This window comes from Ambystoma mexicanum, chromosome 5p (genome assembly GCF_040938575.1).
Source record: "Ambystoma mexicanum isolate Mex_15411 chromosome 5p, UKY_AmexF1_1, whole genome shotgun sequence".
In the NCBI taxonomy this organism is placed as follows: domain Eukaryota; kingdom Metazoa; phylum Chordata; class Amphibia; order Caudata; family Ambystomatidae; genus Ambystoma; species Ambystoma mexicanum.
In genome coordinates, this window is record NC_090930.1 from 389,932,177 (window position 1) to 389,959,980 (window position 27,804).

The window sequence follows — 27,804 nt, forward strand, 5'->3', positions numbered from 1 at the left end:
GGACGTTTGGGTTAGATCTATCACTTGTGCAGATTAATACAGTGTGCCAGCTGACCAGATACACATATCCGGTCGGATCACCACGCTGTGTTATGCTGTAAAGCACTCCTCAAAGGAACTGAAGTGGGAGAATGGAAGACCAGGCTCCCGTCCTTCGCCTCTCGCGCTTGGCCTAGAGGGTCACGACCCAGACACCCGCCACGAGAAGAATTTGTCCATTTACCAGACGACCAGATACCCTGGTACAGGAACATACGGATGTGTCCATCTGCCTGCCCAGGAGCCCGCACTGGCCATGCCGACACCTGCGGCACGGATCAGCTAGACTAAAATCTACACGTCATTAGAGATGCCATGACGACCTAGACAACGGGAAGCACATCTGTACAAATATACACACTGAACATTCCCACACCAATCTACACGAAGAATATACTCAGTGCTATGACGTAGGCGACAGGCATATTCACGGACGTGCATCTTTATTATTTTTACATAGGCTTTCAGAATGCAGAAACGCAAGACGCGTCATGAACTCATCTATAACGCTTGCTCACGCTTCTCTTGAAACCCGTTACCACCATGAGAGGTATAATGGAGACACGATACTGGTCATGGAACTAGATGCTACTATAACCTAAAGCACCTATGCACCAAACGGACTACTTATGCACCAGGCCCGAGTAGGCCTCAAACAAGAGCTCCCGTGGACATTAACAAAGCAAGAGTCAGGTTGCTGATCCTGCAGAAAGAGCCCGGTGGAGCAACCAGCCAAGGTCGCAATGTTGCAAACCCACATTCCAAGAACAAATCATCAAAGGCACGATGTTGCAACCTCGTACTCCGCGCACCAACGTTAAAGTCACACCGGCAAATTAAACCAGACGCGCAGTGGAAAAACAATATTAATTGTGCAGAATTCTGCCTCTTTCACGGTCCCTCCCCACGTGACCAAGCCGAACCTGACGAGATGCCAAACCCAGGAGAGTAGAGGCGTCTGGATCTATCGCTACGGGACACAGGCAGATACACATGAAAGGCTCAATGGACATCTGCGACAGTGGGAGCGGTCAGCCTTCCAGCTATGAATAAGTCCTCACATTGTCTGCACGTACCCATAGTGAAACATTGTTGCAACTTGCAGGTACACCGAGAGCTGGGAACAGCGGTGGTCAAAGGCTGGGAAGCTCACGGGCGCACCAATCAGAACATGGGGCTCCTATCACTGACGTCAGTAATGTTAACCAATCCCCAGGAGTCATCATGTAACAATTCTCATGTATCTAATTGTAGGGACAACCCAGATATACCACCTGACTACCCTTTGTCCACTAACATCGTTCTCTATATGTGTGCTATACTAACCCTACCACTCGAGCAACCAATTAAGAGTGGCGATAGGTTTTTTGTTAACTTTCTGAAGTGACGCAAGTAGCACGTCATAATACAGTAAAAGGGCCTGCGAGCCCCACGATTGTGTGTGTGTCAGGACGAACGCGTACGCTCCTTGACCCATCCCTGCCGTTTTGTCTAATAAACAGCAGAGTCACCTTGCTCCTTGTGTGTGTCTCATACTCTATCTCATCTGGGATATACGGGAGGAGTTGGGGCCTCCCTGCCCGGAGGTCTGCGGACGGCCCGGCCGACCCCGGCAGAATTTCCCCCGAACAAGTTGGAGGCACTGCTGAGATCTGTTTAAGATCGACTTTTTATTTTTTTACTTTTTCCAGGCACTCCCGTTGCGAGGAGGCCCGGCGGCGCGGCCCCCTCTGCCGTTGCCCCCTTCTGAGGACTACAGGACCATCGCGGAGCTGCGAGAAGACCGGACAGCGCAATCCAGATATTGGCCCTCGGGAGCCGGTTGAGAAGTATCCCGCCCGCGGTCGGCGAGTGTCCAGATGTGGTCCAGACGAGGGGAGGTGGCGAGCCGCTTGGAGGGGTGCACGCAGTCGAGCGGCCCTGCATCGAGAGAACTTGGTGAGCATGACACGCACAACAAGCAATGTGAAATTGTGAGGGAGGGGGAGGAAGTAAATAAGGGAGGAGGGAGGTGTTGTGCAGATGCGCGGCGAAGGTATAACAACTGTTGGAAATGGAATGAATGGTAGCGAAACGAAAGCGAGAGCAGTCGGCTACGTTACGCGAAAGAGGGGGGCGGGGCACGAAAACATCACGTGCGGCCGCTCGTAAAGACACTGATTGGCCTAAGTCGGGACTACGTGTGAGGGTGGGTGTGTGATTTCCTACGATTTGGCATTTATTGATCAATGAGTAGACGAGGATCCCTATTGTTCGAGCAAGAAACTCGATAGGTAGATGACGTTTCCCTGTAGATGGTAGCTAGTTGCCTAGTTGCCCAATACAGAAATATAATTGGCTGGTTAAGCCCCCCTGTTGAGGGGCGTATCACACGCGAGGCGACGCAGCGTGCGCAGTCCGATTATATTATTGATTTGATTACCTTGTTCCAGGAGAGACAGGAAGACAGCTGTAGGGTTAGCGGGGTAGATTGCAAGTGTATTTTCAACTTAAAGAACATAATAAGAATGTACCAGTAGCTCGAAGAAATCGGTGACGTCACCAGTAGGGATTTAATAGGATATAGCGAGCACAAGGAACTTTTGAGAATGGTGGGGAAGAGAAATATGATAAGGGAGCGGATACGCAAATAAACGATAGACGAGTGGATCGAAAGAGGAGAAGGGGAGAGGGGCGTGGCTGCGCACGGAGAACGCCGGCCACGGCAAGTGTAAAAGGAGGAGGAGAACGGGGAAACAGGGCGACTGTATAAGAGCGTCGTAAGGGGAACGCAGCCGCAGGGGGCTGCGTGCGCTTCGGCCGCAGGGGGCCGTAGGGGAAGGAATATACAATATAAAATGATACATATATATGTTTTGTTCTATGTTTTTAATAAGTTTTACTGCATATTCTGCAAAAGGATTGTCGTAAGTCCCCACACTTGCGGGGCCAGGTAAACAATATAAGGTTGTATAGTGTAAACTGCTAGTGAAGGGAAGGGTAACAAGGGGAGCGCCACTATGTCATACGGGACAGGGTCGGGAGGGTGGGGGAACACCCTCACTACCCCACTACAACACATATGCACCACACTCCCACCCCATAGGGAGAAATTAATTAAGTACAGTATAGAGTGGACCCAGGGGACGGACAACAAAATGTTAACACCATGGCCACCTAATGGTAGTTTCGATCCATATGCCCAACATTCACTGCTAAACCATCTGCACAATACATACAAGGGGAAGAAGTTGGCAAACCATGTGGAGGTGTTTAACTTATGGAGGATGTTCCAGGGGTCCCGACCAGGACCAAATGGAATGTTCACTATGGGGGAAACACCGGAAGAAAAGGAGATTAAGAAAGAAGGAACGGATGGGGAAGAGGGGTGTGAGAGCACAAAGAATACGAGGAACGGAGGACAGGGAGGAGAAAAGATTGATAAATCAGACGACATAAAAAAGGAACCGAGCAATGAGATACCCATTACACCGGGAGTGAAAACAGAGGGAGGAGGGTTGTACCCTTTAAGAGAATTAGGAGAAATAGAAGGACAGTTAAGGGCGGCTGAAGGATACTCGAACCCGGCATACAGCCCTCCACCATATGTGGCTCATAGGAAGATACCAATGGGGGAGGGGAGGATTGGAGAAGAGCAGACTGTAGAGATAGGAAATGATGAGTGGGTAGCTGCACAGATATTATTAAAATTACGAGGTTCACTAACTGGAGAAGAGAGGGAGGTAGTAAAGAGAACAGACGAGGATAGTACAAGAGAGAGTGAGATGAGGGGGGAGGAGCTATTACGACAAAGGGAAGAGATTTTGGAGGAAAGGTTAGCTAAACTAAGGGATGAGCAGAATGAATTGATCAAACAGCTTGAGAGGGAGGAAAGAGAGAGAGTGAGGAAAAGGAAAGAAGGTAAGGACGAATTGGACAAATTAAGGGAACGAAATGAGGAGCAAAGGAGAGAAGCTGAAAGGGTAAAAGCAGCAGCAGACAGGGTGTCAAGAGTAGTGCTGAGAGAAAAGAAGAAGGAAGAAGAAGAAAAGGAAAAGGAAATGGCAATATGGAGGAGGAGGGTACTATCAGAGACAGCTAAGAAATATGAAGAGGGGAAAGTAATAGAAAGAGAAAGGGTGAAATGGGAAAGGAAGAAAGAGGATGAAAGAATATTGGAACAGATGAGCAACGAAGTGATGGAGGAATTAAAAAGGAAAAGGGAGGAAAATAGTAGGGAGATGGAGGAGAGGAGTGAAGGAGAAAGAGAAGGGAGGAGTAGGGAGAGTGAAAAATGGGGGGATTTATATAGAAGTAGAGAAGTAGCAACAACATCAGCACTAGGGGGAGCAGTTGATAACAAAGGAAAAGGAGAAATGGACCTAATAGACTTAGAAACAGTAACAATAAAAGGGAAAAAGGCAGAGTGGGGGATACCCTTTATGACTGACTTTTGCAGTGAGGAGGAAGAAGGAGTAGAGAGGGAAGGAAGAAAGAGTGAAAGGGAAAGCTTAGATAAGCTATACCTCACTCGAACAAACATAGACTCGCCATGGATCAGTAGGAGAAGGGAGGAGTTGGAGAGAAGTGAAGAGGGGGTGCAAAAACTAGTGGAAAAACAAACCCATGAAACCACGCCATCCCCATCTCCATCACGCCCTCCCCCATCGCACCCTACATGCTCAACCGCCACACGCTCGCTGCGCACAATAAAGCTTGCGCCCTTCATGGACCAACTGACTCCCTATGCATGTCGGCTTAGAGACCTCCCTAGTCGCAGACAAGACAGACAAATAAACATGCCCACATTAAACACAGGAAATGATGAAAAAAGGGGAAAGGACGGAGAAGGAGGTAGGAGCAGGGGTAATAAGGACGAACTTGAAGAGGTAAAGGAAACGGGAGAAGAGGAGGGGTGTGAGGACTCGATATTATGGAACGTAAAGGGGGACACAAGACACAACTTGATGCCACTGTTGGAGAGAGGAGGGGTTAGACCACAGTATGTACCTTGGAAACATACGGATAAAGAAAATATAAAATGTAGGCTCCCATCACTAAGTGGAGGTGCGGGTAAGTGGATATATGAAATGGAAAAACACACCGCAGGACAGAAACTAGCAGTAGGAGATGTGAAGGGCCTGTTAATATCAATATTAGGGGATAGAGCGGATGACATTTGGAAGAGAGCGGGATTCCATGGGGTAACAATAACGAACACGTCGCATGATGGGGCACCATTTGCAAACTGCAGACATGCGCTATGGCAGGCACTGAGAGTACAGTACCCAGACACATCAGACATAGGAGCCATTACTTCCCGTAAGATGCGTGAGAATGAGGATCCTGTTGATTATATCCATGATATTCAAGAGAAGTGGCGCATGGAAACTAGAGAACAATGGGACAAAACACCAGCCATATTTTATCATATACTAGTACAAGGGCTCCCAGAATGAGTTCAGAAACAACTAAAGAAAGTAGTGGGAATGGAAGCAAAACCATGGCCAGAAATACAACTGACTATAGTACATCACTGCAGGACATGGCAAGGAAAAATGAAACAAAAGGAAGAGGACAGGAAAACAGAAGAGGCCAAACTAGCACAGAAAAAACTTACTAAATACACAATGGAAGGGGCACTAATAACTACGCCCACACCAATGGCCCAAAGCCCCACGCAAGTAGTGGCTGCACAAGATCCCGCTCAAATAGCACCTCCACAAAGTGTAATACAGCAAGTGCCGCCTCTGCAATTACACGCACCAAACATGGGAGGAGGGTACCCAATGCAAGGAACTGGGTATTATAGTTATAACAGGGGGAGAGGAGGATTTATGAGAGGGAGAGGATACGGATATAATACCCAACAACAGGCGGGGGAACTTAGAAATTCCTACCCCACAGGGCAACCCGTATACCAGGACAACACAGGGAGCTTCCCATGGCAAAGCAGGGAACCACCCGTGTGTTGGAACTGCGGACTATTAGGACACATGTCACGTACGTGTAGGGTCAGGCCAGGAACACCAGCATGGAATGAACAAGCACAACCTAGGACCTCACAAGAACAGCAGGGCATACAACAACAGCAGATGTCACAACAAGGAAGTGACCCACAACAACAAACAACACAACAGCAGCCACAAACATATTGACTGCCACAACAACAAATAACACAACAACTGCCACTGCCACAACAACAAGTAGCGTTAATACAACCACCCCAAACTCAACAAACGCAATTGGGTAGGGTGACGGTGTTGGGACACAACCCTTACACAGGGAATGGCCAATCATTGTACCCCCAATAGGACAGCCCACAGACGGCCTTGGTGTGTCCCATCCTGTCAGTAACACCTAATAGTGCGGAGGAGCCACGCATAGAGGTAACGATAGGTGACAAAAAATTATCATTCCTTGTTGACACCGGGGCAACCCGGTCTTGCATAAGGGAAGGTAAATTTAAGATGTCAGGCGAAGCCATGAACACCCAAGGATTTTCTGGGGCTAAAGGGTTGGTTCCATTTACTGATAACGTTCCCTTATCTATTGGAGATTATGATCTGTCAGTTCCACTTTTGTATTATAGTGCCTCACCAGTAAATATACTGGGGAGGGACATAATGAACAGGTTGAATATGACGATCTCCTTTACAGAGGATGGCATAATTTGCTCTACTCCAGGGATTAACATGCTCGCAGCACGACAGATTATGCAAGCATACTGTGGACAGACAGCGATTAGGGCGGAGCCAGTAGATGGCGAGCTATTCCAGTATGGCACAGACATGGCATTTGCATGGATGCCAGGGATAGAAGGGAAAATATGGAGGAGGCCAGCAGCCTATCTGTTCCGACCAGAAACACCAGTTAATGAACCAGAAGGAAAGGTGTTTGTAATGGACATCGAGAGCATTATTGCAACAGCTGATTATGTTGCTGTGCACGCCCAAGATAAAGAAGGGAGAGCATGGAGGGCAGTGATAGCACTAGCAGAAGGATGTAGGCTTACCCAGGTGTCAGATGAAGAGCTGTTCTCAGAAGAAAAGGAGGAAGGTGAAATGGTGTTCATGATGAGTGTAGAAATATGGCTAAGAGTGGCTCACAAACAAGTAGCACAGAAAATTGCAATGGCACTTGAGGCACCCGCAGGCACCCCAGTCCCATTCTTTAAGGAGGATATGTCAAAGGTGCCCAAATCATTATGGACTATTAGCCCTTATGACGTGGGATGCATAAAAAGCATAGGGGGTGTAAGGATAAAATTGAAAAAAGGTGCCATACTACCAAGAGTGAAACAGTACCCATTGTCAAAAGAGGCAGATGAGGGCATATATGAAACCATAACGGCCCTTATAAACAATGGCATATTGGTCCCCTCAGAATCACCATGTAACACAGCTGTGTACCCGGTGCGCAAGGCTAAAGGGGGGTCTTTGCGCTTCATACAGGACCTCAGGCCCTTGAACAACATAGTAGAAGCAGAGTATCCAGTAACAGCAAACCCGGCCACAATATTGTGTGGCATTCCAGCAGAAGCATCACGATTTACAGTGATTGACCTTAAAAATGCTTTTTTCTCAATACCATTACACCCAGACTCACAAGATTTGACAAGCTTCACTTACCGAAATACAAAGTGGAAACATACCAGATTACCACAGGGGTATTGTGAATCACCCTCAATTTTCAATAGAGTAATACAGGTGGATTTGGGTAACGTTGAGGTGGAAAGCACAGTGTTACAGTATGTGGATGACATAATAATTTGCAGTACAAACGAAAGTAAATGTAGAGAGGACTCCTTAAAAATGTTGACAATATTGGCTGAAAAGGGGTACAAGGTAGACATGGAAAAGATACAATACTGTCAGGAACAGGTACTTTACATTGGCCAACTGATATCCCAACATGGAAGAAAGATTGCACCACAAAGAGCACAGGCCATTTCAAGTACTCCCGTGCCACAGACTGTGAGAGAACTGCAGCAGTTTCTGGGGCTGTGCAACTACTGTAGAGCATGGGTATTTGATTACAGTTCATATATAGGACCCCTGCTTGAGGGTTTGAGGGATGCCAATAAAGGGGAGAAAAAGTTGGGGTGGACTATGGAAATGAGGGAGGCCTTTGACGAATTGAAAGACGCGATATCAACTGCTCCAGTACTGGCATCCCCAGACTATAAGCGACGCTTTTTTATATTTTCACATTGCGACTCAGCAGTGATGAAAGCAGTATTGGCCCAAAAAACGAGCATGGGCTATAAGCCAGTAGCATTTTACAGCGGTCACTTAGACCCTGTGATGTTAGGCCACTTCCCTTGCGAACAAAGTCTCGCTGCAGCTGCTTTTGCAGTGGAAAAAGCATCAGCAATAACCATGGGGTGTCCAACTACACTGTTTGTGGAACATGCACTATTTGCAATATTGAATAAACCCAAGTCCACACTAACGACACAGAGGGCATCAGGTTATGAGATCATTTTGTCTAGAGCTGAACTAGCAATTGTTAGATGTAGCACGGTTAACCCTTCAAGGTTCCTAGCAGAAGTAATTGAGGAGGGAGATTACGCCCACGACTGCACCCAAATAACTGAAATGTACTCATGTACTAGAAAAGTTGAAGAAAACGCACTAGAGGGAGGTGAGCTTTTGTTTATTGATGGGTCATCAACTATTGATCAAGAAGATGGGATACGAAGAACTGGGGCAGCAGTAGTAAAAATGATGGAGGCGCCGGTGTGTGTGGCTATGAAGTGTGTACAATTACCACAGCATTACTCTGCTCAAGCCGCGGAACTGGTTGCACTAATATTGGCATTAAAGGAAAGTTTTAACAAACGAGTAACCATATATTCCGACAGTGCATATGTTACATCCACTGTCCACTCAGGGTTATCAAAATGGAGAAGAAGAGGGTTTAGGAGAGCTGATGGCACTCCAGTGCAACATGCCCTCTTGTTGGCTGAACTAATTGAAGTAATAAACGACCCCCAAGAACTAGCCCTAGTCAAATGCACCGCACACACCAATGGTGAAGACCACGTCTCAAAAGGGAATGCAGCAGCAGACGCACATGCGAAATATGCTGCATACTTTGGTGAGATATGGAACCCCACAGACTCACAGAGAGGGAGAGGGAGGGGAATGGCTAGGGAGATGTTAATAAGAGAAGGGTACACCCATCTCCCAGCCACACAGATTATGGAGCTACAAGCGGCTGCACCAATGGCCGAAAAAGAAATATGGGTAAAAAGAGGATGTACAATGTCACCAACCGACGCACTATGGCGCCAGGGTGGCACTGGGAAAGTTGTAATACCGTTGGCACTCTTAAATACCGCCCTGAGCCAATTACATCACCCAGCCCATACAGGCAAGGAAATAATTGCAGCACGAATTAGAGAAGATTGGTTTTGTCCTGAGTTAAATTCTAATGTGTCAAATTTTATCAGCAATTGTCTCACATGTCAACAGTTTACGGCCGGTCATACTCTAAAAGTGATAAGAGGTACCATACCCCGGCCAGAAGGACCTTTTCGGCACCGTCACATTGACTATGTTGATATGATCAACATATGTCAAGGTAATAGGTATATGATTGTAGTAGTATGCCCATTTTCTAGGTGGATTGAATCAGGGCCCTGTTCACACCCAGATGCATTTAGAGCAGCCAAATTCCTAGTAAGGGAGGTCTTCCCCAGGTGGGGAGTGTGCGAGGTGTTAAGATCAGACAATGGCCCACATTTCGCAAACGAAATGTTCCAGCATATCACATCCCTGCTGAGCATAAAACACAAATTTGCATGTGCATACCACCCACAGGCTAATGGTGTATGTGAACGCCTGAATGGCTTATTGAAGGAGGCAATTGCAAAAATACAACAAACAACAAAGAAAAGTTGGTTGTATTGCCTTCCGTTAGCCCTATTCGAATTAAGGAATAGGCCAGGGTCCGACCACCACCTCACCCCTCACGAGGTGGTTACTGGACGTCAAATGCGCCTTCCCCTGACCCCAACGTCAAGGGCATTCACTGACCACGAAAGTTCAGCGAGTGTGTTAGGTGATGAAATGTATCAATATGTGTCTTCTTTGATTACTAGTGTCGTGTTTGTGTCTCAACAGCTCGAGCGCACACGGGGCGGGTCTACCAGCAATCAAGAAGAAGGCGCAAGTAAAGAATTGGAAAAGGAGAACTTGTGCAAACTTGCCAAAGGTGACCACGTGCTACTTCGCAATTTCAATAGAAAATGGAACGATAAGAGGTTCACCGGCCCCCATCTGGTAGAGGACGTATCAACAAGAGCAGTAAAACTAAAGGACAAGCGTGCCTGGAACCACCTACATGATGTAAAGATCTACAAACTGCAGACCCGCCCCAGCGCCAACGACAGGTCCATTGGAAGAACAGCAACAACATCCCCGACAGCGGAAGGAAGTTCCACCACAGACAACGACCCAATTGTTCCCTTACCGTGCCACTACCCAGCTACCCCGGAGACAATAACTGACGAAGAAAGGGGTGATCCCCATACTGCCCACCCCATGGTCACACATTCAAAGAGTAAAAATACTTCCGACATCTGAGCCCAAACCCCCCGCCCATTGACTCCCAAGTACAATTTTAACTTAAACTGAAAGACATTGCCTGCACAAATACACATGTAAACACGTGAATGTTCTCTTTTTTCTCTCGCACATACAGGAACTGCGTAATATTGTATTGTCAAGAAAAGGCTAACTAACAAGTTCACTGTCCAGGCGTAGATGGTACTCCCAGACCATAACTACCCAGAAGAATTTTCACACCAATTTGTATACGAAATAAAAATGCCAACATACCTAAAAAGGAGAAGGGTACGTGTCTACTACACAGCCTTCCTCCTGGCCATAGAATATTCCATGCCCCACCTCCGCCCATACTTGCCGGTCCTAAGAGACCGATCACTTAGAGTAGCGTGGGAGCAGCTCTTCGCCTGGGCACTGAATGACTATTTGATAGGGAGAGCTTAAAGGAAACAAAACTAACATTTAATAACGAGCATTTTGAGAATTTTTAGGCGGGCAACTTTAACGTCGCAAGAATACGCTGCCAGGACTGCAGCAAGGTAAGAGCAAAATGCCGGTGAGATTAGCATATGTAATAAAAATAATAGGGATTTTTATGATCACCGGGTTCTTGGCTGCCTCTGTCTGGCAGTACAGCTATGCTATCAATTTTATTGCTGCACCCAAACCTAATATACCCCCGTTCCCTGCTGCAACAGGTGTTACGTCAGGTGGTAATAGTAACATTGCACACAAGCAAAATAGAGTTAAACGCAGCACATACTCAGACAATAAAGGTATTGATAATTATATACAAGATTCAGCACACGTCACAAACAACATATGGTACCAACACATGACCCGCATTGGTAAGCAGACAACTGAGGATAGCTGCTACGTTTGCTCATTAATACCATACGCCATGAGTGCTTCACGAACATTTGTTGCCACAGAAATAGATGAAAAGACAGCACAGTGCATAATATACTTGGCACTGTTCCAAACGAAAGGAAGATTCCAAGGAACAGTAGTGCACATGACATGGAAAACACGAGACTCATACCCATATGAAAACAACTTCCTCAAGACCTATTTGAGTTATCACAAGACCAGTTTACATGCTGAAGCATTCAAATACATAACAAGTGGCCCTGCAAAAGGAGAAACAAAGAAAGTAACGCTGCAGTATCTACCATGTGATTGGTACGCCACTGAAGTTCCGGGTAAACAAGGATGCTGGGAGAGGCCGCTGGTGACGATAACAGGAAAGGTGTATCTGGACAACAGCTGGGAGATAGGAGTGATTGGCAGCAACATGGTAACAAAAGAAACTATCTCAACCATCGAGACACACAATCACCGATGTTGGACGACGTGGATCAAGTATGTACCAATGCTCACGTGGGTAGAAGAAGATGAAGACCCAATAACAATACTACCGTTGACTGCGCCCAAGGTATGCTACCAGCATAAAGGAGAGGTGGACGTAGGATATAACACCAATTGTGCAAGTGTGATGGAGTTACCTGAGGGGGGAGCGGGAACAGCAGTAATAATGGACCATTATTGGGCCTGTGGAGAAAAGGCATACCATACACTGCCTCCCCTATGGAATGGTGTGTGCACAATGGTACACGTCAATGTACCATCACTAGTGGTACCTAAGAAGCATGTCAATGTGGCGAAATTTCCTAAAATGGATGAAGGGGATAAGAGAAGAAAGAGATCTGCACCACTTCAGGAGGAGCAAGGGAACAGGACCAACAGCAATGATACTGTCCTAAATAGGAGAAAAAGACAAGGAGAGCCACTGACTGGAAATTACCTGTGGGGAAGGTCGGAAACGGCACTAACATCAATACCGCCAGAACACAGACTATTCAGCAGAGCAGTAATGTTCTTCTCCTCAATAATACACCCGGGACTGCAGGCTTACGCAAACGCAAAATGGCTCCAAATAACTAGATGGGAACTAATGATGACCATCAATTCTACAGTAAATGGGTTTAACGCCATAAAAGAGGAGCTGCGAGCTGTAAGGATGGTAGCACTCCAGAACAGATATGTATTGGACCTTCTCACAGCAATGGAAGGAGGAGTTTGTGCAAAGATAGGACAATCATGCTGCACGTTCATACCTGCCAACGATGCTGACAATGGTACACTGACAGAAGCAGTTTCACAATTGGCCCAGATGCACTCCAAAATGATGGATGAAAGTAACGGTGTAAACAAGGATAAGAGCTGGTTTTCACTATTATGGTCATGGATGCCATCCTGGCTGTCAGATGGACTGAAAATAATAGTGGGCTGTACTATTTTGGCTGGAGCCACTCTGATCATAATTAGATTTTGGAAGGCCCGGAAGGCACGCACTACTGACGAGTTGTTGGAAATGGTGGGAATGCACCCCTTGATGCCAGCAGATGACGGCCAGCATACAGGTGTGATAATACAGGAGAGGGAGAAGTTGCGCACCCAAATCATCACCAACCATCTAGACCCACCATCAGTGAAGGTCGAGAACCCAAGAAACCCCAGGAGCTACATAGGAAGATGGGTATACTGTACTCCTGGAGGAACCTGTGAATATATGTATTGGTCATTTGAAGATCATGTAAACCATTATGGACATCTCGGAGGGATAACTAAGATATGGCGAGTAAGAGGAGATAACGAGAAGGATATGTTTGTGGTCGACAAGTCGACCAGAGGGGGGACTGAAGTGGGAGAATGGAAGACCAGGCTCCCGTCCTTCGCCTCTCGCGCTTGGCCTAGAGGGTCACGACCCAGACACCCGCCACGAGAAGAATTTGTCCATTTACCAGACGACCAGATACCCTGGTACAGGAACATACGGATGTGTCCATCTGCCTGCCCAGCAGCCCGCACTGGCCATGCCGACACCTGCGGCACGGATCAGCTAGACTAAAATCTACACGTCATTAGAGATGCCATGACGACCTAGACAACGGGAAGCACATCTGTACAAATATACACACTGAACATTCCCACACCAATCTACACGAAGAATATACTCAGTGCTATGACGTAGGCGACAGGCATATTCACGGACGTGCATCTTTATTATTTTTACATAGGCTTTCAGAATGCAGAAACGCAAGACGCGTCATGAACTCATCTATAACGCTTGCTCACGCTTCTCTTGAAACCCGTTACCACCATGAGAGGTATAATGGAGACACGATACTGGTCATGGAACTAAATGCTACTATAACCTAAAGCACCTATGCACCAAACGGACTACTTATGCACCAGGCCCGAGTAGGCCTCAAACAAGAGCTCCCGTGGACATTAACAAAGCAAGAGTCAGGTTGCTGATCCTGCAGAAAGAGCCCGGTGGAGCAACCAGCCAAGGTCGCAATGTTGCAAACCCACATTCCAAGAACAAATCATCAAAGGCACGATGTTGCAACCTCGTACTCCGCGCACCAACGTTAAAGTCACACCGGCAAATTAAACCAGACGCGCAGTGGAAAAACAATATTAATTGTGCAGAATTCTGCCTCTTTCACGGTCCCTCCCCACGTGACCAAGCCGAACCTGATGAGATGCCAAACCCAGGAGAGTAGAGGCGTCTGGATCTATCGCTACGGGACACAGGCAGATACACATGAAAGGCTCAATGGACATCTGCGACAGTGGGAGCGGTCAGCCTTCCAGCTATGAATAAGTCCTCACATTGTCTGCACGTACCCATAGTGAAACATTGTTGCAACTTGCAGGTACACCGAGAGCTGGGAACAGCGGTGGTCCCAGGCTGGGAAGCTCACGGGCGCACCAATCAGAACATGGGGCTCCTATCACTGACGTCAGTAATGTTAACCAATCCCCAGGAGTCATCATGTAACAATTCTCATGTATCTAATTGTAGGGACAACCCAGATATACCACCTGACTACCCTTTGTCCACTAACATCGTTCTCTATATGTGTGCTATACTAACCCTACCACTCGAGCAACCAATTAAGAGTGGCGATAGGTTTTTTGTTAACTTTCTGAAGTGACGCAAGTAGCGCGTCATAATACAGTAAAAGGGCCTGCGAGCCCCACGATTGTGTGTGTGTCAGGACGAACGCGTACGCTCCTTGACCCATCCCTGCCGTTTTGTCTAATAAACAGCAGAGTCACCTTGCTCCTTGTGTGTGTCTCATACTCTATCTCATCTGGGATATACGGGAGGAGTTGGGGCCTCCCTGCCCGGAGGTCTGCGGACGGCCTGGCCGACCCCGGCAGAATTTCCCCCCGACAGAACGCTCTAAGAAAAAGGTCTGTTTTGCAAAAATAAAATACTAATTTCTGTAAGTCAGGACAGAGACCAATCTCTAGAATGACGACCTTAGTAGACATGAAAATAGCCAGAGAGCACTTCTTACATAAGTTATTTGTGAGAGGTGAGTGGACTCACCAGGACCGCATGGTCTGGTTGCAGGCCATCACGCAACAGGTCACTGAAACAGGGTCAGATATATGGGGAGATCAGGGTCCCCTACATGTGGCCCTGAGTGAATTATACATGGCTCCTAAAGCTAAGGATGAACAAGACTAGATGGTTAGGATAGCGGCATACCTGTACCTATATATGGGAGACATGCAGGATAAATGTACGGAAAGCCAAGATCTGGGGAACAAGCGACAGATGGCGTTAGAGAAGGTCCAATCTGACCTGGTCTCTTCTGAGCAGAGGCTGCAGGGGAGCCAGGAGTCAGAAAATGATAGTAGGCAGTATATCATTAAAATAAAAGAAGACATGGATATACTACAACAGGAAAAGACAGACCAGGATACCAGAATTCTGGCTTTGCAGAAGGAACGCCAAGACAGTTTGGACTCCCTACTGCAGAGCCAGAAAAAGCTGGAGCAACAGATCAATTTCAACAGGGCATGCACAGAGCAGGTAGCCACCCTGCGAATCCAACTAGACAGAGAGAAAGAGGAGAGCAATAAACTGATCCTGAAAGACCTGGATACCCAGGCAGAGTTTGATCAGGAGCGCCAGAAAGCTGGCGCCTTCCGAAGGCAAAGGGACGACCTGGCGTCACAAATTCAAGCTCTTGGTCAGGAAAGGGACACCTTAGGCCAGGAAGTCTGCCACTTAAGGAGAAAAATGGAAGAAAATCACCTGGCCCACCAGGGACTGGGTGACCTCCAAAAAGAACACCAGGACTTGCTAGAGCACACCAGGAGGGTGGAGGAGGATCTGGCAAGACAGGAGCAGGCCAATAGGGACACAGCTCAGGAGGTAACCCTCCTGCAGCAAAGACTGGCCCAGTGCTCCAGGACCAATCAGGAAACGCAGAGAGAGAATGAGGCACTCTGCCAGCACAATGATAGACTCCAACAACAGGTAGTGATGCAGGAGAGACTGATAGAGTCTAGTAAGGCCTTAACTGAGGAACTGAAGGCGCAGGCTCTTGCATTGCAACAGGGAGCAGGGGCGGATAGAGATGAGGTTCGCTGGGAAAGAGAAACTCCTGAGCATAACCCCAGGAGCCCTAGTACCAGAGGCCTTTATTTCTCTCAGTCCCTGGACTCTGCCACCCCCATGTCCCCTGGCGCACATGAGCACAGGGCCACAGGGATGGCAGATTACTATCCAGTCAGAAGCATGGGGCTCATAGGCCAGTACCACCCAGGAATGGAGGGGCGGGCATCCGGGTATGGGCACCCAAGCACAGTGCAATTTAGTGGGGAACCCCAGGAGAGTAGGCCCATTAAGGGCATCCTGAAAACCTCTGCCCAGTTAGGTCAGTGGGGGGGGTACCCATCAAATCCTGGCAGCAAAGAGGAATCTGAAGACTCCTCTGAGCGGTACAGGACACAGGAGACCAGGTCCCCACATTCTGCCAGCCATTCCCAGGCTCGCAGAATCCGGGAAAACCTGGAAGAACAGACGGGAACCTCTGGGAGCAGTGCCTCTGAGTCAGAAGATGAATGGACAAGGGTTACCCAAACCAAAAAGGCCAATAAGGCAAAAAGGGCCTTGCTTAAGGACCCATTGAAACAGATTAAGGCAATCAGGAGTGTCATCACGCCTTATCATAAGAACGCCAAGTATTCTGTTTGGGAGCACTTAGAGTTGTTTGAGCAAATGATGGAGACTTTCCATTTGAAAGACAGCCAAAGCTCTATTCAATATGTAAAGTGGACCTTCTCCCCGGAAAACTCCAGTTTCTTTGCGGGGCTGGAGGACCAAAATTATGTAAGATGGTCCACCTATAAGGCGGCCATCTTGAAACATTTTTCTACTCATAGAAATCCTCAAGAGGCTCGCAAGGCAGCCTACAATTTACAATGTGGGGAGGATCAGGCCCCACAAGAATTTGTGCAGGAGTTAAAGCGTGCTTTTGCACAGACCACAAGAAGGGTGCGCACGGATAGCAGAGAATTTATTAATACGTTTTTCCATGCCTTGCCCAAATACATAATGACCCAGCTCGTGAGGGATTTTCACGAGAAAAGATCTTTAGACTGGGTCATTGAACAGGCGACCCGGATCTATGAGGTGCAGAAGCCAATAGAAAATAAAAATAATGCGCCCAAAAACCCCAAAGCCAACAACACCCCTGCTGCTGCCAAGGTGGCAGAGGTAAAGGTCACCCCCGTTTTAGAGTTGGAGATGGGGGGGCCTAAAAACCTACCTGCACCTAATAATGCTAGGCCCAGAAGGTCCTCGGGCCAGTCACAGACAGGGAGCCAAGGAGGCAGCCCCACAAATGGGGTCCCTCGCTCTCCTGACTATGTAAGTCCCCGTTACAAGGGAAGTCGACCCATCCTGGGTTATGTGTGGACTCCTCCAGCCCAAGGGGGGGGATCCAGCCAAGCACCTAACCCAGGGAACTTCCCTCCCAACTTCCCACAGGAGGGCAGAAATTCTCCAAATCCTGGGCAGAACTTTTTCCCCAGGTATCCACCCAATTTCCAGCCCCAAAATCCTCCACCCTTCTTTCCCCAATTCCCTGAGCCCAGACAACCGAATCCGGGAGAGGGGAGGCCAAGGGTGGAGGGGTATCCAAATCTTCCCAACCAGGGGTACTACCAAAGAAGGGATAGCTACCCTTCCCGGGATCAGCCCAGGGGAGAAAACAGGGCCCCGTATCAGCCTGAGCGGGTTTCCCAGTTAGAGCGCCAGGTTCAAAACATGGCGCAGGATCTGGGTCACATACTGAGGGCTCAGCAGAACCCTCAGATCAGCATGCCAGCGCAGAACGCACCCAACTCTGGACCTGGTGCTCCAGAACAATGACGGGGGCAGCACCCCGATAACTCACCGGTTCCCAGGGAGGAGGCACAAGGGGAGGGGGGGTGTAAAGCCTTAGAGGAAGCTTCCTTCCTCACTTGTAAACAGCCCCTGGAAACCCAGGAACCGGAAACAAAATCTCTTGCCCCTGAAAGTCTGCCTCCTAAGGAGCAGAGGGGGGGTAGGAGAAACAAAAGACCCGAACAGACTCAGTTTGAGGAGGAGGTACAGATCTTCCAATTTGAGGGAGAGGGATCCTCAGAGGATCCTTGGAAAAGGATCTTCTCCTTCAGAGAGGGGGGAACTCCTCCCAAAGAAAAATGGGTCCCTAGGGATGCAAATCCAGACTGGGGAGATGTGGAGACTGAGCTACCGCCGCCCACCATCTCATCCCAGAACCAACAGCAAGAAAATCCCCTGGTTCAAACCCATCCTGGTGACTGCCTCCAAAAAGGGGGGGGGCGGCCCGGAACCGGAGCCAGGGGAACCCACAATGGCTCTGATCTCCAGTTGGCAACTTTTTCTTTCAGATTCGCAAGGCTCTCCACAGAATTCTGCCCAAATCTCTTCGCTAGCGATGTCCAAAACCAGAAAGTTAACCCACCAGTTGTCCAAAAATGTGCATTATCTGTGCCCCCTTGAGGAGAAGGAGGGAAGATACTATGCCCCGGTACAAGTACAGGGGCAGGGTACAATTTTGGCACTGGTGGACACTGGATCTCAAGCTACCCTTCTGTCCAGAAGGGCCTTTGACGAACTGAATGCAGGAAGGGGAGAGAATTACCAAATTCCTCTCACCTCTCTTCCTGGACAAATGCAGAACTTTGACGGGAAGGAAATTCCCGTTGAGGGGACTGCAGACTTGGACATTAAGATCGGGCGACACAAGGTGAAACACCCGGTCATAGTAGTGACTCCAGAGGGCACCCCTTGTTTACTGGGGAATGACCTCCTGAGGAGGTTGTCACCCTTAATAGATTGCGTAAACAAGGTCCTCTGGACCCAGACTAGCCGACCAATAAAATTAAAACAGAGTGTCAACCATGTTAGTTTAAACGGCACATGCCACATGGTTGAACAAAAATCTGACCAAGTAGAATTCCACTTCCAGAATAACCAAATTCCAGACGTGACAGTAATAGCAGTAGGACAACAGACTGGTGATGGAGGGTCCTCTCTATTTCTGAAAATCAACCTTCCTTCCAGTCTAAAGTGGTGCTCCACGCTGGAAGGAAACACTCTGAAATTCTTCACCAATCCACAATCAAAAACTCCCACTCCTATAGTCCAGAAAGATGTGAAATCAGCTCAGAGCCTGGCTGATATTCAGCAAATTGGAGAGCAGTTGTTCATCCCTGTCCAGTTAAATGATGGGAAGGACTCTGTTCTCGCTCGAGTGTGTGTGAACAACGGTAAGAGCTTCATCAGCGAAGCCATGTTCCGCCAACTCCCAAAAGATCCAGCCATTCCCACCTTCAAACTGATAGACAAATGGGAAATGGACCTGGAAGCACCTAATTCCAAACATCTCCTGCCAAGCAGGTGTATGCTCAAAATCTCCATTGGCAACAAGAGCATAGTCCACAATTGTTGGGTCGTGCGAGACGTCCCTGCCGCCTTTTACTTAGGCAGTGACATTCTCAATCGCTTTGCCATTAGTTTGGACCTAATAAACTTCAAAGCTTGGTCCCGATTAGCGGATAATCCCATGGGCTTTGATGATCCAGAAAAAGCATTTAGGTCAGCTCAATTGCTACCTTATGCAGTTGAAATTCAGATCAAAGAGGAAGTCACCATCCCAGAAAGGACCCGACAATTCTCCCTGGAAGTGAAAGCTAAAAGAGGACAATATTTGCAAAACCCTGATGCTTACATACATCTAAACGCTTCTCTCCAACAGCAAGGGTTGGGGGTAAACCCAACACCATTAGTCAACATAGAACATGACACCATTCTAATAGAGGTGGATAACTGTCTTGTGTTGAGAGTCGTGAAGATATAGGAGACCTCCGTCCCCAAGTGCCGCACAGGGAGAACCACTAGCTCACTCCCTGTGCAGCCCTTGAGGCCAAAGGTGGAGATAATCCGAAGCCGGAACCGAAGTACTAGGAACCCCAAGGCAGCTGTGAAAAAAGGCAATGGTTAGATACCAAGCAGACAGGATACTACATACAATAATCAGAAAACAATCAGAGTCTTACCGGGGATTTGATGAAAGGGATGGTGAACCTGAACGGGGGGATGGTTCCGGGACTCACGTAGGCAAAGGACCCACCCTGCGGGATAGATCAAGATGTTCTTCACCAGTCTCCACCTGGAGAGTGTATTTGTAGATGGGCCCCAGGTAATCAGATGGCAGCCACCAACTGGAGAGTGAGATTACCCGGGAGAGGTCCGTTACAGAAAAAGGTCTGAAGCCAGGAAGAGCCGTCCAAACCAAAAGGAAAAACAAGAACGCGATCCAGAGGAAGTCCGTAGTTCAGTCCTGGGTCAAGAGTCGTGATGAGCAGAAGAGCCGATGCAACCAAATCCAAGCGTGATCCACAAGAAGTCCAGAAAACGAAAGCCAGGTCCAAGGAAGCCAGGTAAGCAACAAAGGTAAGGAAGCCAAACAGAGTTTTCCAAGTAAACCAGCTGTGAAGCGTAGTATACCGGCACTGCACTGCTTAAATATCGTCTACTTCCTGGTCACATGGTGCTAAACGGAGTCACGTGACCGTGAAACCGGGGCACGTGACCGTTTCCTCGGATCACGTGATCGGGCCACAACAGTACGAGCGAGTGTGTTGCTGATCGTGCAGTGGCCTAATCTCCATGGCTACTGCCAATGGAGAAACGGCCGCAATCGTGACTGTAGGGTGTATGGCGTTTGTTTGGCTAGCGCGCGAGCCCCCCCCCAAAGGCCCACGACCCCGTGGGCAGGAAGGATGCTCCCGATAAAACCGAGAAACCAATCGAGGGGCATGGACATCCGAGGCGGAGACCCAGGTGCGCTCCTCCGGACCAAAACCCAACCAATCGACCAGGTACTGCAGGCGACCCCGAAGGAAACGGGACCCCAGTATACCCGAGACCTCGAAAACATCAGGCGCGTCCAGGGACACGGGGGCAGGAGAAGGGCGAAGACGCGTCGAGGATGGGCAGGGCTTGAGGAGGGAGGTGTGAAACACAGGATGCACCCGCCAAGAGGAGGGGAGAACCAGGCGATAGGCCGCCGGGTTGATGACATGGGAAACAACATAAGGACCCACAAAACGGGGCATAAGTTTGCGGCAGCCCTTCAAGTGGAGATGACGGGAGGACAGCCAAACCCGGGACCCAACGGGATACATCGGGGCCATGGTACGCCTAGCGTCTGCGGAGGCCTTCATGGATGCCTGTGCCTCCTGCAGATGAACGAGGACCTGGGTATGGAGGGCTGACATATCCCGAACGCAGGCTGCTGCGGCAGGGTTCTCGGTGGGGGAAATGTCGGGGATAGGGAGGACCCTGGGATGTTGGCCATACATGGCGTAAAAAGGAGAAAGACCCGTGGAGGAGTGAGTAGCGTTGTTGTAGGCGAACTCAGCGTAACGTATGTTCTGTAACCAGGTTGATTGTTGTTGTAGCATCAAACAACGCAGATATTGTTCCATGGACTGATTTGTTCTTTCGGTCTGGCCATCGGTTTCCAGGTGATAGGCGGAGGAGAACCGTGCATCGATACCTAGCAGAGTGGTCAATGCACGCCAGAAACGGGATGTGAACTGAGAGCCTCGATTGGACACCAGGACAGAGGGAAGGCCGTAGAGACAGAAAACGGTGTCAAAGAAAATCTTGGCCAAGGCAGGGGCAGACGGGATACCATGACAAGGGATGAAATGAGCCATCTTGGTGAAGACATCGACCACTACCCATACGGTGTCGTAACCCTGGATCTTGGGTAAATCGGTTACGAAATCCATGCTCAGGGTGTGCCAGGGTTTTGGTGGCACGGGTAAGGGTCGCAGTAGCCCCAACGGACGACCCCTACGATGTTTGCCCTGAGCACAGACTGAGCATGAGTTTACGTAACAGCCCACGTCGTGTCTCATGGACGGCCACCAACACCAGCGTTTCAAGAGGTCCAAGGTGCGGGCCTGGCCCGGGTGACCATTGATCGGGGCGTCATGGGACCACTCCAGGGCTAGGTTTCTGGTGTCAGTAGAAGGGAGTACTAGGTGATCCTGTACATATGGCAGACCGTTGTGATAAGTGGGATCCCATTCTGACAGCTGATCGGGGTGCTTTTGAACCCAAGAACGTATCTCTTCTAGTAGTGCTAGAGGGGGTGTACATGTGCAGACAACATGTCCCCGGGGTAAGAGCGTGTCAGGAAACACTGGTAACGAAACCCCCCCAGGGGAGCGAGACAAAGCGTCAGCCTTGCTATGCTCTGTACCGGAGCGATGTTTAATCTGGAAGTCGAAAGCGGCGAAGAATAGATGCCACCTGACCTGTCTACTGTTTACGCATTTCAGGGCTGCCAGGTCTTGCAGGTTCCTGTGATCTGTGTATACCGTAACCCTATGTTTGGCCCCCAACAAGTGATGACGCCAAGTTCGGAAGGCGTCCATCACCGCCAGTAGCTCTTTTTCGGTTACGGTATAGTGGGATTCTGCGGGGCTGAACTTACGTGAATGGAAGGCCACAGGATGCAACCGCCCTGTAGCGGGACAGACCTGTGACAGGATCGCCCCCAACGCGAAAGAGGAGGCATCGGCCTCAACGACGTATGGTTGGTCGGGGTCGGGGTGTTGGAGCACAGGGGCAGTGGTAAAGGCGTTCTTCAACGCCTCGAAGGCCTGCTGGTGTATCTCCTGCCATTCAAAAGGAACCAGAGGACTGGTAAGGGACGTGAGAGGCGACACGAGAGAAGAGAACCCAGAGATAAAGCGCCGATAGAAATTAGCGAAACCCAAGAAAGATTGCAAGGCCTTTAGGGTCTTTGGTGTTGGCCATTCGAGGATCGCTCGAACTTTGGCATGATTCATGGCCAGACCACCAGGTGTGATGTTAAACCCTAGGAACTCCACGTTAGACACATGGAACAAACATTTTTCGGGTTTGATAAACAACGAGTGTTCTTGCAGTCGGGACAGTACTTCTCGAACGTGTTGTATGTGTTCTTCCAGAGTGTGAGAGAAGACGAGTATATCAACGAGATACACCACCACAAACGTGTCTAATATGTCCGAGAAGATGTCGTTCATGAAATGCTGAAAGGTGGCAGGGGCGTTGCAAAGGCCGAAGGGCATGACCGTATACTCAAAAAGGCCATACCGCGTACAGAAGGCGGTCTTCCATTCGTCACCCTTTCGGATGCGGACGAGGTTATAGGCCCCCAGCAAATCCAACTTGGTATAAATGGAGGCGTGGATTAATCGGTCCAAGAGGGGAGAGATGAGTGGAATCGGATAGCGGTTCTTCACCGTGACGGCATTAAGCCGACGATAATCCACACAGGGACGGAGGTCGCCCTCTTTTTTGGGCACGAAGAATATGGGACTGGCTGCAGCCGACTTAGATGGACGAATGTGACCCAGACGCAGCGCCTTATCGATGTACTCCTTAAGAGTCAGGTCTTCCGATAGGGACAAAGAATATATGCGGCCTGAAGGTACCAAGGCCCTGGGCACAAGGTCAATCGGACAGTCATAGGGGCGGTGAGGAGGGAGCACTTCAGAGGAGCCCTGATCGAATAGCAATGTGTAATCCTGATAGGCCACAGGGATGTGGGTGGTGACTAAACCCACTATATGTGAGGCAGGGGGAATGTCGTCGCCCAGTATCGTGAGTTGGGCAACAGCACCAAGTGCTGATGCTGGGGTGGCTGTTTCTCTGTCCACAGGGAGGCAGTAGTTCTGACAGAGCTCAGATTCGAAATGGATGTGGCCCGTTCCCCAATCTATATGCGGGTTGTGTTCTCGTAACCAAGGTATTCCTACTATGACGCCGAACTGAGGCGTGGATATTAGATCAAAGTGGAGGGTTTCCCTATGGACTGATAGGATAGTCAGGACGAGGGGGGTGGTCTGTTGCTTAATGGGACCAGAAGCGAGTTCCGTCCCATCGACTGCTTGAACCGGTTCGGGTCGGGGTTTATTGATCAGAGGTAGATTCAGTGTCTGAGCTAGAGCGATATCAATATAGTTCCCGGAGGCCCCGGAATCGATGATGATCCGCACGGGGTGGATAATCCCAGGGGCAGGCTGTATGGTGGCTTCTACCTGGATGGGCCTGATCTGACCAAACGATGGAATGATTTTCGGGGAAGGACATGGAGAACTCGATCCTACCCCCGTGTCTAGGATCGAGCTGGATGAAAAACCTGTTTCTTGGGTCGGGGTCTCCGAGGACACTCCTTCACAAAATGCCCCCCTAAGCCGCAATAAAAGCAGGCGTTCTCAGCCCTTCTGCGCTCCCTCTCTCTCGAGGTGATGGGACTCCTAACACCCCCTATTTGCATAGGCTCACCGGTGGATTCAGAGGAAGACGACGAGATAGCAGAGCTGGCCGTTTGGGAAAACCATGCCTCAGCCCTGCGTTCAGAGCATCGTGCGTCCACTTGGAGAGCCAGGTCCACCAGGGCCGGGAACTGGACTGGTAGAGACGGTACCATAGCCAAGGCGTCTTTCATAGGGCTGCTTAGCCCTCTATAGAATACAACCGATCTCTTACTTTCAGGCCAGGAGGTCTCTGCTGCCAGTTGGTTAAATCTTGTAATGTACTCAATAAGAGAGCCCTTCCCCTGGGACAGGTCCAGCAGTTCCAGATCATGGGATTGTGCTTTATACCTGGTGTCGAACACTCGGGACATTTCTAATACTAGCTGATCGAAATCATAGAGGGCAGGATGGTTGGTTTCTAACAGCGGGTTTGCCCAAGCAGCAGCCGTGCCAGCTAGGTGAGAGAGAGTGAATGCCGCCTTGGTGGTAGGATCTGGAAAAACAAGCGGTCGACACAAGAAGTGCAACTTACACTGGTTAAGGAAAGTCCTAAACCTTCTCGGGTCCCCATGGAACTTTTCTGGGGCAGCCAAAGGAAAGGCAGAAGGCAGAACCATCGGAACGGGAGCCGAGGGAATCGGGATTGGGTGTGCCAGGGGTATCGGTGCTGGAGGGGCGTCTCCGAGCTCCGGGTCCACGGGTAAGGGATGTTGGGCGCTCTGTAACAGGTCAAGACGCTGATGGACGGCGGTATTAGCAGCCACCATGTAGGCCCGTACTACCGTGATTGCTTGGATGACAGCGGCCAGGGGGTCTTCAGCGGCACCCTCCATATCTTGCACGACTAGGCTTCACAGTCTGTCTTGTGTTGAGAGTCGTGAAGATATAGGAGACCTCCGTCCCCAAGTGCCGCACAGGGAGAACCACTAGCTCACTCCCTGTGCAGCCCATGAGGCCACAGGTGGAGATAATCCGAAGCCGGAACCGAAGTACTAGGAACCCCAAGGCAGCTGTGAAAAAAGGCAATGGTTAGATACCAAGCAGACAGGATACTACATACAATAATCAGAAAACAATCAGAGTCTTACCGGGGATTTGATGAAAGGGATGGTGAACCTGAACGGGGGGATGGTTCCGGGACTCACATAGGCAAAGGACCCACCCTGCGGGATAGATCAAGATGTTCTTCGCCAGTCTCCACCTGGAGAGTGTATTTGTAGATGGGCCCCAGGTAATCAGATGGCAGCCACCAACTGGAGAGTGAGATTACCCGGGAGAGGTCTGTTACAGAAAAAGGTCTGAAGCCAGGAAGAGCCGTCCAAACCAAAAGGAAAAACAAGAACGCGATCCAGAGGAAGTCCGTAGTTCAGTCCTGGGTCAAGAGTCGTGATGAGCAGAAGAGCCGATGCAACCAAATCCAAGCGTGATCCACAAGAAGTCCAGAAAACGAAAGCCAGGTCCAAGGAAGCCAGGTAAGCAACAAAGGTAAGGAAGCCAAACAGAGTTTTCCAAGTAAACCAGCTGTGAAGCGTAGTATACCGGCACTGCACTGCTTAAATATCGTCTACTTCCTGGTCACATGGTGCTAAACGGAGTCACGTGACCGTGAAACCGGGACACGTGACCGTTTCCTCGGATCACGTGATCGGGCCACAACAGTGCGAGCGAGTGTGTTGCTGATCGTGCGGTGGCCTAATCTCCATGGCAACTGCCAATGGAGAAACGGCCGCAATCGTGACTGTAGGGTGTATGGCGTTTGTTTGGCTAGCGCGCGAGCCAAACTGGGTTGCCTGCGTGAGCCCCGGGAGACAGGTGTATGGGAGGGACAGGTCACTAGACTGGGTGTCGGGACATGGCCGGAGGAATTACCCGAAGACATGACAATAACAGCGACTTAAAGTGTTTTACTCTAGCCGCAGGCACCATTATTGGAATGGCGGTTGATGACCGACATTTTTCCATCGATTTAGGTAATGAACTGTTAGGACCAATCCCCAAGGACTGCTTTGACAGTGACAGTGATGACAATACAACACCAGATAGGATTTTTACCCGACATGGGGCGAACTTCCTGGTGTACACTATTTGCCCCTATGGTAAGGAAGATGTGACTTGTGACTTCAGGAGGGATGAGGTGATTTTCCAAGTCCATGAGGGCTGCCTTTCCCACCTGAAGCCCCCAGTCCAAATCAGCACTCTGACCAGGGACTTCTCCACCCAGCTGGAGGAGGCCGCTGAAATAGCCAAACCAGAAGTCTTTCCAGGCTTCAGGCAGATGGTGGAAGAGAGAGTCAACCTAGCTGATGCCTGTGCGACTCTGGAACAAAAGCAAAAGTTGAAACAAGTTTTCTTGGATTTCCAAGATCTCTTTGCAGTAGACTCATATGACTGTGGCCGCACCGACATCCACACAACAACCATCCCCACGGACCCTGGCATGACTCCTGTGTTTGTGAAGCAATATCGCTTGCCTCTCGCATCAATGGAGTCCCTTACTGAAATAATTAAGAACCTTGAGTCCCAGGGAATAATCCGTCCAGTCCACAGCACCTTCAATAATCCGGTGCTGGGAATATTGAAGCCAAACGGCCAGTGGAGACTCTGCGCCGACCTCAGGGAGCTCAACAAACGGGCCCATACTTCCCGATGGCCTCTGCCCTACATTGACCAAGGGCTGGCCCAGATCCAGGGGTCACAGGTATTCACTGCAATAGACCTGACCAATGGATACTGGACTGTGCCTGTCAGTAGGGAGGACCAATACAAGCTGGCTTTTACCTTTGGGGGCCAGCAGTACACATGGACCCGGACTCCTTTCGGATACCTCAACTCCGGCAATAAATTCAACAATTTCCTACATAAGGCCATGCCCGACCTGGGTGCGAGGGGTAACCTGGCTTATGTAGATGATGTCCTCATCAAAAGTTCATCTGTGGAGGAACACATAGCGGAGATCCGTTATGTTCTGACCCAGTTGAGGGCCGCCGGAGCAAAACTTTCCTTTCAGAAAGCACAGTGGTGTAGAACCCGTGTTAATTTCTTGGGCATGAGATTACTCCTCAGGGTCTCTGTCCCCAGGAAAAGAAAGTGGAAGCACTTCAGAAACTGAAAGACCCCACAACTCTGCGGGAACTAAGGAGCCTCCTTGGACTGACTAATTACAGCAGAAATTTCATTGAGGGCTACGCAGAGATCACCAGACCCCTGATTCATCTCCTGAAGGGGGGGGTCAAGTGGGAATGGGGTCCAGAACAAGCCGAGGCAGTAAAACAACTCAAAAGAAGCCTCTCACAAGCGCCTCGCCTAGCTTACCCTGTCAGAAACAAGGAGTTCTTCCTGGAGACGGGGTTCTCTAATACGTGCTTGACAGCAGTATTATACCAAAAGCATGACAAGGTTAATAAAGTAATCTCCTATGCGAGCAAAACTTTTTCCTCTGTGGAGGAAAAATTCAATGATTGTGAGAAGGCACTCCTGGCAACGGTGTGGGCATTGAAGAATTACC